General features: G+C 38.2%; 1 long non-coding RNA gene across 2 annotated transcripts; it reads left to right on the plus strand.

Moving 5' to 3' along the window:
• Positions 1-227: 227 nt before the first annotated feature.
• LOC110792650 (uncharacterized) lies at positions 228-16,472 on the plus strand. Of its 2 annotated transcripts, XR_002534478.2 has the most exons (4): positions 228-468; positions 750-828; positions 15,523-15,637; positions 15,820-16,472. It is a non-coding gene; the product is annotated as an uncharacterized lncRNA (long non-coding RNA). The 2 variants fall into 2 exon arrangements; XR_002534477.2 differs by lacking the exon at positions 15,523-15,637 and having other exon boundaries at positions 15,820-16,465.
• The last annotated feature ends 3,073 nt before the right edge of the window (positions 16,473-19,545 follow it).

Raw genomic sequence — 19,545 nt, forward strand, 5'->3', positions numbered from 1 at the left:
CTCACCGGATCCTGATTATATATATATATATATATAGGGGAGGGATCCGGTAAGACTGCCTCCTTAAGTAAGAACACTTTTATAATAAGAACACCTTCTAATCCGTAGGATTAGATTAAATCCGACGGCTGAAGTCTAATCACGTCCAACTGCCATAATGGCAAGATGGTAAATAACTAAAACTTGATGGAACATATAAGAAATATGTTTTTCCCATCAAACGTAATTTTCCCCCAAATTTTCTCTCTCCTGGAACTTCCATCTTTCTCTCCTAAAGGCGCCCAAAATTCAGCCATTTCTCTCCAATTTCGCCAAAATCTTAGAAAACAGTTTAGATTATTGCATAAAATCAGTATCATTCGAAGAATTTTCGAAACAAATTAACAAACCCGTGAAGTTTTTGAATTCAGAAACCCTAGAATTTTCGATTTTCAGTTTTTGAATGGATCCGAGTGACGATCAAAGAAGGTTAGTTGTAATCTATGAATTTCAAACTATATTAGCCAATTTTAGTTGTTAATTTTTGAATATTTTGTTGTATTTTGAATTTTCAATGTATCGATATGAATATGCACTATGTTGATTTGAATATGTGATTGCGAATACTTGATAGAATTTTGGAGTCTATAATCCTTAATTTTTATTATGCAAATAGGTAATATTATGCAAATTTCGAATAATTTTAGTTGTTTTTAGTACTGAATTTGAGTTAATGAATGTTCATTTATTATTTTATGGAAAAATCAAAGGCAATATGAAGATGCGCGATTTGAAGAAACAAAAGCAACTTCTGATTTAGAAATTCCAGAAATTCGCAACTATCTGCAGGTAGATTTAATGTTCTAATTGTATTGTGATGTTTGTTTAGTTGTTGATTTAATTTTCTGATTCTTTTGTGTTTAACTCTTAATTTCTGAATTAATTCGTCAATTTTTCAGAATTTTTGGAATTATTTCTGAAATTTTGAATTTCTGAATTAAATTGTAATTTTTTCTGTAATTTGTGATTAAAATTTGAATAATTCCTAAATCTGTGTAAATTTGGAGAGTTTCTAATGTTTTGACTTTCTGAAGTAATGCTTGATGTTCTAAAACTGACAATAATATGTTCCAAAATGCATGCTCCTAACACCCTTGTTTACACAATATTTAATTTTTAGAACATACGAACCATTATTTAGAACATAAAGCTTATATCTTAAAACATGACTAAAAAATGATTAGAATACTATCTTGTCTATTTGTCTATGATTTGTTGATTGTCTAACCCAAAGTTTTATGTTCTTAATAAAATGATTGCTCCTAACCTCATATTTACACAATATTTACTTTTTAGAACATATGAACCATTATTTAGAACACAAAACTTACGTTTTAGAACATGATCAAAATTATTTACTATCTACATGGTACCTATTTTTCATTAACGAGTGCTCACATTTTAGAATATTAAGTTTCAATTTTTAGAACATGAACGTTTATTGTTTGGAACATGAAAGTCACTGTTTAAAACATGGTAATCATCACTAACTAAAAATTAATAAGAAATATATGGCTTTTATGTTTTACGTCTTAGTCACTGAATTGCAAGACAAATTCAAACTACAGGTTTATGTTTTAAGTCTTTGTAATTAATTTTTCGAGTAATTATTGTTTAAAACTATGTAAAAAGTGACATCATAAATTTAGAACACATGGATTATGATTTAGAAAGTATGTCTTGAGTTTTAAAACATAAGCCATAAGTCTTAGAACTTACACCATACGTTTTAGAACATACGCAATAAGTATAGAACGCATAGGAATAAATTTTAGAACAGATAGTTCTTACAACGGGATTATATTATGAATCCTTGTGCACCCATAATATTTGCATAAATATCCTATATGTTCATAATACTTCGTAAAAATATCTTCTGCTGCATGTTTTTGGTTTGTAGAGCATTTGTCATATTTTTAGAACATATGGTTAAAGTTTTAGAACATATGACTTAAGTTTTCAGAACATATGGCTTAAGGTTTAGAACATATACTATGGCCTTTTAGAACTTTGCGATTGTTTTTAGAGTATCTTCTATGTGTGTGCATATTTATTGAATTTTCGAGCTATTTTAGTAATTTTTGAACTATTTTAGTAGTTTTTTGTTGGGCAATTGTTTTGCTCTATTTGGCTGCTGCTAGCAGTTTTGTGTGTGTTGTTGTTGTTGCAAGTAGTATATTTCTAAAATATAGCTCACATCCTTTCAAATATTAGGTAATTTTTTATAATCTCAATTCTTTAGAACATGAAGGTTCAATTTTTAGAACATTAAGTTTCACTTTTTAGAACATGGAAGTTACTTTTTAGAATGTTTGTTTTTACTGATTAGATTGAGTAATTATTGGAACCCGGACTCGATTTCCTGTGATATCAAACAATTATCATGCACGGATTTACAACCTACAGTGTGTTGTTCAGTTTCTATGTTGATTTAATATTTAGAACATCTATGTATACCTTTTAGAACATAGGTTGTTTTACATGTCTCCAATAATCTGTATTTTGTTATTGTATTGTGGACCTTTTTGAAATTTCATTGAGAATCAATTTCACGCTGTATCAAACTATCAATATCCATCTGTCCACCAGAGTTATGCATGTGAACTAATTCACATTCTCTAATTGTTGTTGTTTGTTTCTTTAAGGATGTTTTCGCTGTATTTGTGTTGTATTTTGGCAATTAGAAATTAGAAATTAGAAATTAGAAATGATGCTTGAGTTGGAACTAAGTTATCAAAGGGCTAATAAACCCCCAATCAACTCAATAGATATCTATGAGTATCCAGTTTTACTATCCTGATATAAACCTCCTCTTTGATTTAGGTAGACTAGATAAGCGGAAACATTATGTTTTAAAGTTTAGAACATATGCCACACTAATTAGAACAACAGTTCAACTTTTTAGAACATGAACTTAGAAAGACTCTAAAATATTTCAAAAGTGAGACTAGATATATAAACCTTTAGTACATACACAATGATAACTAGAACATACTCAACTATAATTAGAACATAACTAGAACATACGCAATGACAAAACTCTTTGCTAAAAGCAGAGCTACTTTCAAAACAGAGAAGGGCTAATTTTAATCCTAATCTGTAATAATCAAGCAAGTTTAAGACTTTAAGATCAAACTAGCAAATTCACGGGCTATTTCAGCCATTAAAGAGAGTTACAACCTAAGACTTCTAAATTAGGGAGACGGACCTTCCAGGAAGGACCCCCTCAACTAGCAAAGAAGGAACAAATCTCAGACATAAGGCCTCTATACAACAGACCATCGTAACAGCTGAGGTAAAGCTAGAACAAAACAAGCAGCTAACAACCAACTAATACAAAACAAATGCAGTACAGTCATGACAGAATCAAGCCAAGTTGTGTCTGCCTGGTGTAGACACCTACTTTTGTCCCCATTCCCGAAAGGGAAGGTTCGATGATGAGAACATAAATCTCCACTTGGCAACGCATCTCCTATAAAATAACGAATCTCGATCACCCTTTTCATTTCAACCAAAACTGCTATTTATAGAAACCTGCTAAAAATAGTAACTGCTATAACGGGTAGTTGCTAAAAGTGGCAAGATATAAAAGATAGAAACCTGTCAGAATTAGGTGTTGCACTCCAACATAAATCCTAAAAGAGATAGAATTTGCAAGAGGAATCATGTTCCTAGTATAATTCGAAAATAAGAGTTACGTATTAATTAAAATCCTAACGAACCCAGAGTTCGTAACGGGCCCAGACGCATTCCGTCATAAAGTTAATATGCACTAAAACACTCGGATAAGTCTCAAACACTCCGGATTCCACGAGTCCAAATCTGACAAGGAAATACGGCCCAGACCCTATTTTCAACGCCTGGCTCTGGGCGCCGAAGGGCGCTGAAATTACCTGGGTACGTGTTATCTCCTAATTCTTCTTGGATTAGTGCTCTAAAATTCTATCTTTCCACGAACTCTTTTCTATAAATATAGCCCCAAATTCGACGTGACACAAGACACAATTCATATTCTGAGTATTGACTCTAACCCCTAAGCCTAAGCCTCACGCTGCGAAATTGATCCCGCGTTTTGTCGCAATCGATCCAAAAATCGAACAGAACGTATCCTGTCCCTTGTAGGTGAAGAATTAAGCCCGGAAACTTGAGATTCGTTAAATAAAAGGAGAAATAGCAAAGCCAAAGTGGTTAGTTTTCTGAGGACCGTGACGCACCTCTCAAGGGTGCGTCGTAATGTGTCCCTTCACATGATTTAATTGCTTTCCTCGCCCTTTTATAAAACTGTAAAACTATTAAATCTGATTGTTCTATCACGCCTAATAAAGATAATATTTTGGGAAATTGAACTATCATGCTAGGTCCCTTAAATCAATCTAAACAAGATAATCACGATCGATCTAGTATTATGTGTTGCATATTGCTAAAATCAATTCAGATTAGTTTAATAGTTAACGCATGTCCCTTCAATTATTTATGCTGAGCTAGTAAGGATATCCTGCCTCTGGAGTTATCGAAGAGCGAGTACTCCTCTTGGTAGTTACAGTCCCCCGAACCCTCAATCTCTACCCTGCGGGTGTACGTTGAGCGATCCCCACACCAGGGATCACAAGGGAACCTATGGCCGTCGTGGTCAAACATAATTGCACTCCATTTATGTCACGATAACCGGGTTTTGTCAGTTTTTCTCATTGTCGTTAAAAACTGAATGGTGACTCATATATTACTAGTCAATTGGGTGTAAACTCACAGGAAATCCAATTACACTTGATTTGACAAAAAAGAAACATCACGCCCACGAGGGACGAGGTCACGCATTAGCCTCGTGCTTTTTCGACCCCCTCACAGTGGTGACTCCACTGGGGATAGTGAAGGAAATACTCGTGCTCGTAGGTAATCAAAATAGCTGAAGGGTGAAACGATCCTACCCCGCGTTTATTTCCCCATCAAGTTGGGACGACCTGAAAATCAGCATATTGATGTGAATGGACAGAACCGCATAACGAATCTTGGCTCCCTTGGGATGTTTCATCTCGGGAGTTGGGACTAAGGATACCCATCGCCAACCGGGGGGTGCATACGCTTCGAATGTTGTCCACTCGGCAGTTTTCGCTAGTAGTACACCCGTCCCAAACCCAATCGCTCGCCCACTAGGCCCCTCTCATTGGTGCATGCCCCCTTGGCTTACATCGTGATTGGCCTCTTGGGCGAAATTCGTCTGTTGAAGGCACTACCTCGACCGGGGCATGTGTTGGATCTGCGATAGAAGCGGTACCAAGCCGGCGCAAATACTACCCTTAGAAGCCTATCATAAACTACATGACATATTATTATTTTGCCTCATGGTGTAATGTTAGTTATGTGTAGCGAATTACGTGATTGTGTTATGATTGTGTGTGACAAATAATGCTAGAAAACCAACGACCTTAAAAATTGCCCAAACATTCATAAACCAATTGGCCAAAGAGTTATACCAAGATACGTGTTCCGCAACCCCGGACGATCGCCACAAAAATAAGCGACGCTCGGGATGGCCCGTAATGAATCCCACAAACGCTGCACAACGCGTAAAGGACGTTATTAGGCAAGCACGCAAAATCAAAGTCGCATAAACGAAAAGATATACGCAAACAGAAAACGAGCACCAGTCAGGGACGCATTTTCAACGCCCCTGGCTGGGCGCCAAAATTTCTAACGCCCTTCGCTGGGCGCTGAAGTTGCTGCCTGGCCTTTTGGTCAGGCCCAGCGGCCTCGGTGCCCGCACATAAAAAATACGTAGCAAAAAAAAAACTTTTCGTGAAAATTGCTGCGAGGGCGTATGAAAAGGCACTCGATTCTAAAAACGACTTATAAAAAATAAATAACTCTTTGTGTCGTTGTTAGGCCTCCTATGACGACAATGTTCGGCACCAAAACCGAGCATGCTAATTTAAATAACTTTGAATGTCACATGGGCAAAGAATTCCAAAAATGATGTTCAAATAAAGTTTTCAAGGAAAAATAATGTTCGAATAAAAAAATAAATAAATCCGAGTCTAGACTAGGCTATGCCAAAGTACAATCCAAATCCTAAGTCTTAGTTGTCTTATACATAGAATCGGTCCTAATGCTTGGTGTCGTTCTGCAAGTTAAAAGGTTAAACCATATTGAGTCTCCCTTCCTAACATTTAAATCAATAAAGCACCCATATGTAATTGTCATCTCTTGCTAAGAATCTACGGCCTCAATACTCTCTCTCACCAATAAAAAGAACATATTATGTAATTCAAGTATTTGCAAAATAGAAACAGTCACATTCTGAAAATCATTCCTCCATAGTCGCACAACCCCCAAAGTGAGCCTAAAGTGTCAATACCATTGGCAAAGGAAAAAATAATGGCCTCAAGGCTTATGATCACATTGGGTCACGACTATCATAGTCCACTCGAGCCACTCGCTCCTTGAAATACTCCTAGGTACGAACTAAAAGATTTTCCATGAATGCAACATGACGAACCATGAAAATACCCAAATCGGCATACCATGAGGCTACCATTGGGGTAAAGCAATACACACTAAGATGGAGGCCGCATTAATGATTCTAGTCTTGCAAAAATGAAAATTCGATCTCCCCAACTAACTACTTTGCCAACATTAAGCAAAATGGCGCATGACAAATGAACACCCAAGGGTTAAAATCTAAAGTGTCAACCAATGAAAGTTATGGTCCAATTAGCCTAAGTCTGAAAGTTGCTTGGTCAAGTATTATAAGCTTACGCCACGTCATTATTTTGAGTCTAGGCCACCTCCTTGTATTCATACACTTGTTATAATCAGAAAAATTAATGAAAGTTCGAGTCTAAATCAACTTCCAATTAAATCCCGAAAATTGGAATCTGAAAAGAAGCAAAAAAAATTTTATTTTCGATGTAATTCTTTCGTTAAATTTCAATAAAGTAAAAACCACATTTTGAATCTACGCTATTTGCACATTTTAAGGAACGACCAAATACGCTTGCAAAGTAAGACAATTTAAAGGTCCACCCTAGGCCTACTAAAATTAAAGGTCCACCCTAGGCCTACTAAAGTTAAAGGTCCACTATAGGCCTACCAAACGAGGCTCACTCAGTCTCGCCTCGTGACTCAAATACCACAACCATTTACCGTTTAGCCCAAATAAAAAAAAAATTGAAGGATTTATGTTGGGGAGAAATCCCAAGCAAAAAGAAAAAAAGAGAAAGAGAAAAGGGAGAGCGAAAAGAGCGAGCCATGAAGTACTTAGCCCGTACCTCCCAAAGTGCGAAATTTACCCAAGTAAACGAAGGGAAAGAATTGAGTTAGCTCGTACCTCCCAAAGTGCGGAATTTACCCAACCAGACGAAGGAAAAGAATTGAGTCAACCAATCCAAATCATGCCACAAAAACTACATAAATTCTACGATGTCTACCCTTTCCAATCCTTATGTTCTTAGACGCCTTCGCTCTGGGGCCCCTGTTCAGCTCATTTAACCCATCCATGTTCTCATTGCCATAACCCAAGAAACCATTACCTCGACACTTGTTCTTGAACTTGTTATCAACTGCAAACCACGTACGGCCATTGACACGTGCGTCATACCCATTATTTCCAAAACCTGCTCTTACATCACCATTAGCATAATGACCATATAACTTGTTTGAATACATCCTGTTGATATACTCTTGAGCCGTCCCCATGCTATTCATTGGCCTTGGTTGATGTAATCCTCGTGCTTGACTAATACCTATACAACTCATTCAACCCATCTTTCAAGCCGTCTTGAGTCACGAATAAAAAAAAAAGACAAATGAAAAGTACATTCTACACTTAACGTAAAAAAAATAATAAAAAAAAACTTTGCAAAGCGCACAAAAAAAACAGAAAAGAAGCATTTAAAAAAGGAAAAGAAGCATTTAGCGCACAAAAAAGATTCGCAAATATTTGGCACGAAACGAAAAGGAGCAGCACAAAAAGGCAGCCCAGAACACGCTTTCAACGCCCAGACCTGGGCGCCGAAAATAATAGCGCCCAGCCATGGGCGCCGTTCTTGCTTCCAACTCCCAATTCCTAAAAGTGTTCGTATATTTTCCTATATACATGCGGAAGAATAACGAACACTTGAGGGGTAGAAGATCGTATAAAATACGCAAAATACGCGCGCTCCAAAATTTTCACCCTTTTTTCAAACATTACGAGTCCACTCGAACGTACTTGTTTAAAATCGGCATTCTAACAAACCATTTTCCGGCTAAGAACTACGCAAGACCTGATTCCAAATTAAATCTATTTAAGGCGGATACGTAGGCAATCCATGATTCGGTCCAACCAATTTGCAAAAATGTTAAAACCTATAGAATAACAAGAATAAAAAATAGAGTCCCTTATTGAAATTTAATTACTTGCAATCCAAGTCGTAAGAAAATTTAAGTCAAAGGAAGAATCCAAGTCATCAAGATGCCAAAATGAGCACACATCGAAAAATAATAAGGGCACGTACCCTTGCCAGAAGGAGCACTCACACTCCTAGGCACTTAGCCAAGACTCAAAAGATCGCTTTGCCTCAATTGAATGGGGGCTAGCGCGAGCGTCCATGACCTCTAAAGTACTCGACTTGACCCTCCCTAAAGCAAAGTAACTCACTTAAAGACCTTCTTTCACCACTAGACACAGTCATAATCGCCAACAAGTAGTAAAGGCAGTAAGCTTGCAATAAAGAGGATTGTTCTACGGCATCGCCCCATCGTTCCTTCGAACTCAGGGCACCCGTTCATGGTAATTCAAATGCTTGCTAATCCCCTTTTAAAAAAAAATCAGACATTGTCAATAGGACTTGGCACTTAACCAAGGCTCACCCTACTCGGACATATGACACAGGCATCTAAAATCGAAATCAGAAAGCATCATTAATGAGAAGACATAACAGCAACTGGGGGCTAAAAATTGAAATGAAAGAGCTAGGGAAAGAACTAAGTATACCTTGACCTTTTGTGCAGACATACACCAAGTAAATCTAAGTCAATTTAAAAACGGTTTATATTCCCGCAATTCTGGAAAAGATGGCCCTAGAAGCCTAAAACATGTGCCACACGGGCATAAGTAATACCTTGACGCCTGCACCCTGGCTTCCAGCAAATCCTTAGACAACATTCCAAAAACCGTAACAGTATTTTGATTCACTCATGTAATCCTGTACGAACCCTTCTATAAGTCAACTTACTTAGGACACCTCGGATTGTACACAGTAGGACTCGGATTTCAAATAATTTTCAAATAATTTCTTCGAACATAATAAAGTGTCGTTGGTTTAAGCTAAGTATGCGTTTATCTCGATGTTGCAAGTGAGTCAAAGAGATTTCAAAATATGATTATGAGTAAAGAAAGGCACCTAGCTTTTGGCCAAGACACACTTCAACATGTGACTACCTTGACCATGGCAATGTCGCACAATACGACATTTACAAGAAAGTAGCAAATCACTACTCGAACGTACCTCGCACTAAACGAGTCTGGTTCAAACTATTCATGATCCATGTCACCATGAATGCATAAAAACGTATGCCAAGCATTATAGCACCAAGCCAATCCCGTAGCTACAATTGGGGGCTTGAGAAAAACACTCTAAAAATGCTCGAAATGACGATTTTATCGCAAATTCTCGACGCTAATACTATACACACGTCATAGGGGCACAATCCTGAGGCCAATCGTGTAAAACGAACCTTAGAATGGCTACAACCCCTCCCAAATTTTAAGCACTACTTAGAATATATAACGTCACCCCACTATCAAGGGTAACTGAAAATCGCGAGTTACCAAAACTCCGATCAAACTACTGCACATAACGCTCGCCCTATAAACGCCTGTTACACAGTCTACGTCATTCCAAAGCAAAAGCGAAAGAAAAATCAAGGATAAAAACTGTCAAATTATACCCAGAAATCATTTTCAACGCCCAGAGCGGGCGCCGATATCTTTAACTCCCCAGCCCTGGCGCTGAATCTCTCTGCTTGCCAAATTTTTCCCAGGCATAAAAACAAGAAAAAAGCATCCATGAATCCTCGCATCGAACGAAGTAATAAGCCGTGCACACCCACGCAGAAGGTGCTACACTTGTTTGAGCACCTGAACGAGGCGTGATGAAGTACTCCAATGCAAAAAATAATAATGATATCCCAACACCTGGAGAAATGTTCTAATACATACGGTTAGGCCACACAAGCCTACGTCGCACCATAAGTTCAACCATCCCACGGTACAAGTCTAAAAAAAAAAAAGAGAGTAAGGCATATTGCACTAATGCGGGCACGACCAAAGAGCATGTGTAAAAGAGGCAAGACTACTTATCGCCCAAATTCAAAATGCAAGCCACACGACTTCTACATTAAGGATTAAAGGTAGCAAAACATTACCTACCACGGAAGGGATAGCTCGCACCTACACGAGCGGAACCCCAAGGCCTCTTTCTCGAAAGAACCTACAAAAATCGTACGCCAAAAAGAAGCATCCCAACATGCATACTTGGGGGCTCCAAGCTACGAAACGACCATAGCAAAATTAAAAAAATAAAGTCTCAAAGCAAATGTTTGAACGATCAAAAGGGCACGATGCTTGAGCCCACTTCATGAATAGGCCTTGAACCCTATCAAGCTTCTAAGCAAATTATTCAGTATCAGTCATTGCTCAAAAAAAAATGATTCAAGCGAACTGATTAATGGACCGCACGCAACGGCCATTCTATGAACGCTCGTTCGCACATACATTCTAAGTATCGAACATTCACGAACACGTTCAAGAGAAAAAATATACGAGAGCGATCAAAGTCTTACGCCTCAAAGTATGTTCCTCGGGCCATATGGACTCGCCCGACTATTGCAATAACTATACGCCTTAAGAGCAACAGTTCCTTTAAATAATCGCCCCAAAGCGACAAACACCGTAGTCCACCAATCCGCTACGGCTTCTTAAGAAATCATCACGAGAAAGTCCTGCCTGGGACGCACTTTCAACGCCCAGGACCAGGCGCCAGATATTCCGACGCCCAGCTTTGGGTGCTGATAATCAGCTCAACTCATTGTGATCTCTAATAAAATTCTACGAGAAGAGAATACGTAGAATTTCCAAGTGAAATAAACGAACGAACAAAAGGCCAACTGTGTCATCAAAGACCAGCCCAAACAATATATTCAACGCCCCACTTGGGCGTGAAATATTTCTAACGCCCGGGCCTGGGCGCTGAAAATGAGCCCAGGCCCAAAAAAGTCCTGACTTCTATAGGGCCCTGCCGTATCCAATCGACTCGAAAATTGCCGATTTCTTTAATTGGAAATCGCACCCCACGACTTCATCAAAGTAGCATACCACTACAAAGATCGCTCGCACATACGAGCACGATCCCAAACATGATTAAGGACGTTATAAAATACATACCTCTTTGACAAGAAATGACCGTCAAGCACGAGTGCTTGGGGGCTCGGAAGAAAATATATATTTCAACAGAGAATGTGCAAAGTTAAAACAATATTCCCAAACTACGCTGTACGAAGTCCCGTGTTTGGATAATCTCAAGAGAAAAAAAACGGATTTCGACCTCAGAGTAAAGGTCGCCGTTGATACTTGTACATGGTCCTCTGGTCAAAGACCAAGTAGTGGCAAAATTGAGCCGTAAAGACTAAACTCAAAACCATGAAGGAAGATGACCACAAAACAATGGTCCGTCTAAGCACGTTGTCAACCCACATTCAGGTTACAACTAAATCCGAGCATCCCTCGAAAGAATTCGCTCTTGCAAGAATGAATAAAAGAAATTCTCAAAAGAAATCACGATGAACAAAAGAAATAGGGACTTGCCTACCTCAATCGGGCAAGATCGCGCCACGAACCACGCGAGTTCCAAATCGAAAAAACGAATTCAGGGACGTTCACCCTCAGCGGACAAGGCTCGCCCACCTTCAGCGGGCGGGGTCTGCGTCACTAGCCGCGCAGGTCCTCAGTTTTCGAAAAATAAAATCTTCAAATTCAAAATAGGCTTGCCATCTTCAGCCGGTGGGGTCTACGTCACAAACCGCGTAGGTCCTTATTTTCAAAAAAAACAAACAAACTTCAAAACAGATTCGTCCACTTCTATCGGACGGGGTGTCCACCCTTAGCGGACAGGCTCGCCATCTTTAGCCGGCGGGGTCTACGTCACAAACCGCGTAGGTCCTTATTTTCAAAAAAAACAAACAAACTTCAAAACAGATTCGTCCACTTCTATCGGACGGGGTCTCCACCCTTAGCGGACAGGCTCGCCATCTTTAGCCGGCTGGGTCTGCGCCACTAACCGCGCATGTCCTTAGTCGCTGCAGCGATAACTTTTTCTGGTTTTCCCTTTTTCCAAAAATTAAAGGATTGGTTTTCCGTTTTTCCAAAAATGAGCGATGTGCTGGATTTTCCTTCGTTTTACGTCCTATAAAAACAGGGGGGTTTTCTCGTTTAGTTAAACCCTGAAAATGAGAATCTTTAAAAAACATTTTACCTCGTGATTGGGCTTGGCCAGACCCAATTACACTTTATAGCTTTGATTTCGAAAACATCTGTAGCTACTTCCAATGACAAAGTGAGGAAGTTTCTACACATCTTTAGATACTTCCAATGACAAAGTGAGGGAGTTTCTATACTATCCGTTGACAAATCCCAATGACACGTGAGGGATATGTCGACACTTCAAGTGATGACCCTTAAGTCAAATGTTATCACTTGGGGGCTCGTGAGACCCTCGCAAAACAGGTCACATACACCATGGCTTGTGTGACGCACTCCGTCTAGTACTTTGACCATCGTCTCATCCCGAGGCTCAGTCAAAGTGGGGGCTAACTGTAGACACCTACTTTTGTCCCTTCCCGAAAGGGAAGGTTCGATGATGAGAACATAAATCTCCACTTGGCAACGCATCTCCTATAAAATAACGAATCTCGATCACCCTTTTCATTTCAACCAAAATTGCTATTTATAGAAACCTGCTAAAAATAGTAACTGCCATAACGGGTAGTTGCTTAAAGTGGCAAGACATAAAAGATAGAAACCTGTCAGAATTAGGTGTTGCACTCCAACATAAATCCTAAAAGAGATAGAATTTGCAAGAGGAATCATGTTCCTAGTATAATTCGAAAATAAGAGTTACGTATTAATTAAAATCCTAACGAACCCAGAGTTCGTAACGGGCCCAGATGCATTCCGTCATAAAGTTAATACGCACTAAAAGACTCGGATAAGTCTACACTCCGGATTCCACGAGTCCAAATCTGACAAGGAAATACGGCCCAGACCCTATTTGGCTCTGGGCGCCGAAATCTTCGGCGCCCAGCCCTGGGCGCTAAAATTACCTGGGTACGTGTTCTCTCCTAATTCTTCTTGGATTAGTGCTCTAAAATTCTATCTTTCCACGAACTCTTTTCTATAAATATAGCCCCGAATTCGACGTGACACAAGACACAATTCATATTCTAAGTATTGACTCTAACCCCTAAGCCTAAGCCTCACGCTGCGAAATTGATCCCGCGTTCTGTCGCAATCGATCCAAAAATCGAACAGAACGTATCCTGTCCCTTGTAGCTGAAGAATTAAGCCCGGAAACATGAGATTCATTAAATAAAAGGAGAAATAGCAAAGCCAAAGTGGTTAGTTTTCTGAGAACCGTGACGCACCTCTCAAGGGTGCGTCGTAATGTGTCCCTTCGCATGATTTAATTGCTTTCCTCGCCCTTTTATAAAGCTGTTAAACTATTAAATCTGATTGTTCTATCACGCCTAATAAAGATAATATTTTGGGAAATTGAACTATCATGCTAGGTCCCTTAAATCAATCTAAACAAGATAATCACGATCGATCTAGTATTATGTGTTGCATATTGCTAAAATCAATTCAGATTAGTTTAATAGTTAACGCATGTCCCTTCAATTATTTATGCTGAGCTAGTAAGGATATCCTGCCTCTGGAGTTATCGAAGAGCGAGTACTCCTCTCGGTAGTTACAGTCCCCCGAACCCTCAATCTCTACCCTGCGGGTGTACGTTGAGCGATCCCCACACCAGGGATCACAAGGGAACCTATGGCCGTCGTGGTCAAACATAATTGCACTCCATTTATGTCACGATAACCGGGTTTTGTCAGTTTTTCTCATTGTCGTTAAAAACTGAATGGCGACTCCTATATTACTAGTCAATTGGGTGTAAACTCACAGGAATCCAATTACACTTGATTTGACAAAAAAGAAACATCACGCCCACGAGGGACGAGGTCACGCATTAGCCTCGTGCTTTTTCGACCCCCTCACACCTGGTAATTTTCTTGGTAGCTAGAAAAAGAATTATGTATTTTGTGTTTAGACAATCTGATCTACCACTCCCTGAATACTTGGCACTTTCGTACTCCTTAGTGTTATATTCATGGCTTTCCAGGCTTCATAAATCAGAGCTGCAGTGATTGCAAAGATCACTTTCTTCTTGAAACTCGAACCCTTATAGCTTCTACATACCCATCTGTGGTGTGCTTCTCCAGAGGTCTGACCTTAATCTGTAACCCAAAACATCTACAATTACCTGCAAAACAGGCAATGCTAAATTTGCAATCAAAGAAGAGAAGTTGATGAGACTCAGGAAGACCACCACAAATGAGACAGAGATCATCAGTGCATATTCCAATTTTTCGATCTGCCAATAAACTACATTCTCTCCCCGCTAAGCCTATCCCTTGTCTGAAGCTTACCAAGATAAGCAAGCCACTCAATAAATCTGTGCTTTGGAAGAGATAATCTATTCCAAACAGCAATTGGCCAGTGCATATTATTGTTAGGCCCCTGTAAGTATTCATAATCTTGTTTAATTGAGTAGTTGACATACTGAAACCATTCACTCAATTTCAGTTTGTCTTTTATTTTGCAAGTAACTTCCACACCTAACTTGCTGTCGAGGGAGGGGTATAGCTCCACCAAGAACAATCTTTGACATAGACTGATTGAATACATTTAACCCACAAAGTATCTTTTTTATACCAATTTGCCAAATAATCCTCCCCACTGCATCTTGGTTCCAGTTCATGAGATTCCTAACCCCCAACCCTCCAGTTTTCTTTGAGCTACACACTCTATCCCAATTGACATAGCCTGGCCTAGAGATGTTACTAGTGCCTTGCCAAAGGTAAGCTCTACAGATGTAGTTAATGTTCCTCAGCACTTTCTAGGAATGACAAAAATTTGAGCCCAATAGGTACGCACAGGGAAAAGTGACTTTATCATTAATATTTTCTTTTAAACTTATGTTTCTTTCAAATAACATCAATATATAAAGACTATCCTTTTGTTTTCAGAATCAAAGTTAAATTTAGAACATATGCAATAATATTTAGAACAACAAACTTAATATTTAGAACATGGACTGAAAGAGACTTAGAATATATGTGTATAAAGTTTTTATTTATTTTATTGTTTAATACTTCGTAAATGTTTCATTGTAGATTGATATTCTACCAACTGAGATTCATATCAAGTTGATCCATTATTCTTTTCAAAGAGAGACGTTCCTTCAGCGCTTAGGTTAATAATGCGAGACTATCTGCTGATTGTTTATTTGTAAGAATTCTCATTTGCAGTTGCTTGTGATATTGTTTATCTCATTTTCTTGAATTTGGTCACACACTATCTGCAAATTCAGATTCCTTTCCCTTTTAGTTTGCTGTTCATTTTCTTATTTCTTGGACATGTTATCTTGCTTTATCTTTTAAATGTTCACCTGATCATATTTTCCCTTGCAGAGTTGCAGCTGGGGACTTTTCAAAGTGTAGGATGTCTTCTCTCAGAGCATATGAGCTTTTCAAACTGTACACTGCTGAGTATTGTGGTTTTTCTTATCAGAAATATATTGTGATATCTTCCGTGCGTCCTCAGTATAGATACTTGGAAATGTTGCAATTGCTTATGCAACTAGTGTTGTTTTGGCATCGCAGACAAAATCAAAGTGATAAATAAGGTCGGGGCTTCGGGTGAATTAGGCTCTTGGTTTGTCAAAGGGTGTTGGCCTAGGTGCGGAAGCGCTTTGTGAAAACTGGTGATAGGGTGATACGTTGATTCGTGAAGACGGGTGATGCAGTATAGTTTATCTGTTTTAATTATGGCTAAAGTTGACCATCGTTGACTTTCACAATGGTTGTAACTTTTTATTATAGAGCTCTTCTTTTTACTCAATTTTTGTTGCTTGTTGTTAGTAGGTGTAGTTTAGTTGATGGTTTGTGGATGTCTTCATTCCCACCTTTGTACAAACGTTTTGGTTACTGATGCTAATATACTGCTTATATATCATTAAAAATAATTTTTAGAACAAATGATATAAGTTTCTTCTTTACTGCAACATTCTGTTGTGCCTTATGTTGATTGTCTTAAATGAATCATCAGGTGATGCTAGGGAGTTTCTTACTGGTCTACCATCAAGAGCACAAGCTAGCAGGGGCAGCATCTTGTAAAGAGGTTTGCTTCGTACTCCCTGAGGCATAGTTGTTTTGGTTTTTTGTTTACTTTAATTTATTCTATTGAAAAACAAATAGCCTACTAGCTCAATAGGTAGAGCTATGTGCAAATGCACAAAAGATGTGGGTTCGAATCCCACGTAGGTTAATCACCTAAGTTTAGAACATATGCCACATTATTTAGAACAAAAGTTCAACCTTTTAGAACATGGACTAAAAAAGATTTTAAAATATTTTTAAAGTGAGAATATTCCGGTAAAATCTCATTAGTTATGTCATAACCAACTTTAAAAAAAATGTTCGTTAAGTAATTGAGTAAAGCTCGATTAACTACATGTTTGACTCTTTAAGCTTGAATTAGCTTGATAGCTCATATTACCTCAAACTAAGATCAAACAAACTAAAATTGGGTTGGGATACACGGTTGTAGCCAATATTAATAGAAACATATATGCTACACTATTTAGAACAATCTTTATTTGTATCTAAAAATATGATTTCATTTTTAGAACATATGCTACACCATTTACAACAATAGTTCAATGTTTTAAAACATGGATTTAAAAGTTTTAATAGGAAGGGTATTGTTTAGCAACGGTTGGGGAGAACTGATGTCTATTGTAAAAATTATACCTTCCTGACTAACCATTGTCTTTTCTTTAGTTGAAAGAATATTTAACTTGTAATTATTTCAGCCTATGTAGGACTCGAACCTACACCCATGTGCAATGACACATTGCTCTACCATTTTGAGCTAATAGGCTTTAAAAAAAACATTTTTAAGAATAAATCAAAAAGAATTTTTGTTTCGGGAAGTTCCATTGACAAAGACACTCAAAACAGATACATAAACCTAACTTTAGAACATATACCACGATAATTAGAACATAGCAACAATAATTTGAACATATGAAACAATAATCTAGAATATAAGATGGTATCATACAAAAGTATATAAATAAAAGTAAACGCAAAATTGAAAATCATACCTTTGAATAACCATGTGCAAGTATGCAAACTTATCCACAATCACCATGGTATAAATGAAGGCACTCCTATCTCTTTTCTATATGCAATCAGAATCTCATAGAAGTATATTTTTTTTCGTAATACAATTTTGAGGTTTTAGCACGTAGATTTTATGCTTTGCTCTGTAGTTTAATTTCTTGTTCATTTCTCAATCAAGAGAATAAAGAATTGGAACACTAAAGAATAGATAGTGATGAAAAGATAAAAGGATCACCAATTACTGTAGATTATGGATAGGATATCTCAAGAAAACATCAACATCATAAACTGCCAAGAGCTTGCCATCAAGTAATCTGCAGAACCTGGGTTGAGGTAATTCTGGTCTTGAGACCTATCAACATACTAAGATATCGGATCAACCTTGTTAATTGCTTAAGTAGCCAACAACAAACATCTCTTAGAAGCTAGTATGCTCAACCTACATATATAGGGAGAGTAGACTGATAATCGGCAATGCATTATAGTATGATACAACAGGAGATACGCTAATTCTTTAGTCAGTTGCCCAAACCTCAAAAGTACAACTGGAAGGTGATTATGCCAGCAGAACATGGTCACTCTTCCAATAACATTTTCGCGTAACAGCTTCTCCACAAACAACTTGATGCCATAGTTGTGATTGTGAATGATAGTTATCCTGACAGTAAACTTATAGCATGCAATTAATTTGTATCAAATATGTTGCGAGGGAATCCTTTAAGGGATTTAACAAAGCAGCTTCCTCAATGTCACTTTTATCCTAGGAAGAAATCTAATGATCCTTCAGCCTTCGAGATCAGTCCTGTCAATGTGCTTTGGGTAGCCAGAGCACAAACTACGCTTGAATTAGCTTGATTAGATTTCAAATAATATAGATTAGATTTCCAACCTTTGATATCAATGTATCAGCATTCATTCCCTCACTAATCAAACAACAGAGAACGAGATATCGTATCATCATGCATTCATCAAACGAAACAAATTAGCAGAAATTAAAGATATCAAGTGTTCTTACATTGATGGAGCCACCTTGATCTGTTCCAGACACTTGGAAGATATCAAGGGATTCCCTTGGCTGCATTTGACATAGGCATCCTCAATCAATGATAACCCTAATGATGCTTCCTCTAATGCTGCTTTCTAGGAACACGATAATTGAGGATTGCCTCCCTGGACAAAGCATAGCTCAATGCATGCACAATAAGGTTTCATTTAGACATAGCAACAGGCAACAATAGTCGCAACATAAATGTACAGTTTTGGTGAAGATAATTGATACTCCGATCCGTAATTATGTGTAAAATTGTATGAATTTGAATCAAAAAGATAAATAAATTCACATAATTTGATGAAGATTGATGCAAAACGTTGGTTTTATTTGTTCAAAAAAAACGTTGGTGTGATGATAAGAGAGAGAAAGAAGCAGGTTTTTGAAAGTTTAGACAGAGAAAGTAATTGGGCGAGAAGAGGAAGATGGCAGTGGTATATTTTTCAACGAAATTACAAAATTGCCATTACTTGTCATTTATTTAGGGCGGTTAGATTAGATCCTACGGTCTAAAGAGTGTTCTTACCGTACGAAGTGTTCTTACGGGAGTCTTTCTATATATATATATATATATATGAGAACCACCTTAAGGTGAGAACCTATGTTAATGTGAGAACCACTTTTATAACCGTTTGATCAAACGAAACTAACGGATGAGATTAAATTTCATCTAACCCGGCCCCAATCCCTCCCAAGTTAAAAGAAACGCAGGTACGTTTTCCTTCTCTCTTCCTTATTCCTCCAGTTTCCATCGGTGTCACCACGGGAGGAGTATCGGTCCCCACTGCCGCCGTAACCTCCACCTTTGTAGCCACCTCACGACGGCCACCACCATAGCCACCTTCACTTCAATATCCTCCACCATGACTGTATCCTCCTTCACGGCGATCGTCGCTGCCGTTTAACCTCCACCCACCTCCGCCGCGGTATCCACCTCCACCACCACCTCCGCGCTGCGAGAT

The sequence above is a fragment of the Spinacia oleracea genome, chromosome 5, assembly GCF_020520425.1.
Source record: "Spinacia oleracea cultivar Varoflay chromosome 5, BTI_SOV_V1, whole genome shotgun sequence".
Lineage (NCBI taxonomy): Eukaryota > Viridiplantae > Streptophyta > Magnoliopsida > Caryophyllales > Amaranthaceae > Spinacia > Spinacia oleracea.